We start from the raw sequence: 1,286 nt of genomic DNA, 5'->3' as shown, positions 1-1,286 counted from the left end.
GGAGCTGATCCCAAGGGCTCAATTGAAAGTTAATGTCTAGAAAAGAACGCTGGAATATATGTACGAATATGTCGGATACAATTGATGTATGGTTTGTAACAAGACTTGTAAGAGCCCCCACTGATTAAATGTGTGTGTGTGTGTGTGTGTGTGTGTGTATGCATATCAAACTAAAAACAACAAAAAATTACTGAGTGCCTGGTGTGGGCTACTGCTGTTTTAAGTACTTGCCATGTTTTCCTTCCTTCAGTAAGCTTTTAGTACACATTATTACTTAAGCAAAAGCTATGTGTAGGGAGAGCCTCCAAGTTTTCGAGGCCAGTAGTTAATTTAGTTAACAAAATCGGGAAACTATATTCTAAGCAATTTTCTAGAAATTCGGTACATTCTTAAATTCTCACACTGCCCCAGAAGCGACAATTATAGGAAACTAACATCTCAAATTGGAAATGAAAAACTGCCATTTAAACAGGATTATCTTTTATTTTCTTGGTGAATGAATTACTTCTAGGAGCAGAGGTAAACAGAGAAATTTGGAGAACCGATTAAAGATTGCCTGAGTGTGTTTGACTCCTCCACACCTTTCACGACCCCTTTGCTAGCTGTAGCTATTCAAGCCCCTCCGGCGCGCGCTGTGACCTCCGCGGTGGACTGCGTGGGGCACACACGTGGATAGCCTTGTGCGCGCAGTGGGTATCGGGTTCACACCTGGGCCGACACCTGGACCGCATTTTCTTGCCTGCTGAGGGTTCCCAGCTGGACAGGCAGCGACTCAGTGGTAGCTCCCCATTCATGTTTTTGACAGCTGAGCGGCCGCCTGTGAGCTACGCGGAAAGGGGCCCTGGCCTCGTCTTCCCTGCCCCGCCCCCTGCGCTCGGGGCGGGAGGGACCGACGGGGATGACACTCAGGGTTGCCCCGGCCGGCCAGCCTCTCCGTCGGTGGCTGTGTTTCCGACTTCGCCCTGGCTCCACTCCGGGGGCTTGACGTGCAAACTTCGCCGGAGCGAGCGGAGAGGGAGGGACCGGCGTGGGGGAGGAGGCGGCGGGAGGCGCCTCCGCTTAAGGGAGCCGGCCGGGCGCCGCCGCTCGGACGGACGCACGAACGGAAGGAAGGAGTGGGGTCTCCGGGCCCGGAACGGGGATGCGAGCGGCCTCAGGGTGGGCATCCTGGGGGAAAGGGGCACGCGTCGGGCCTCGCCGCCACGGTCTTCCGTGGTGGGACGTGGGCCCGCGGCGCGAGCAGCTCTGGACTTCGGCTTCCGCGCCCCGGGCCAGGACCCCGGCCA

Source organism: Echinops telfairi, unplaced genomic scaffold, assembly GCF_000313985.2.
Source record: "Echinops telfairi isolate 266 unplaced genomic scaffold, ASM31398v2 ScPeMD7_31;HRSCAF=116, whole genome shotgun sequence".
In the NCBI taxonomy this organism is placed as follows: Eukaryota; Metazoa; Chordata; class Mammalia; order Afrosoricida; family Tenrecidae; genus Echinops; species Echinops telfairi.
This window is presented reverse-complemented; position numbering follows the sequence as displayed.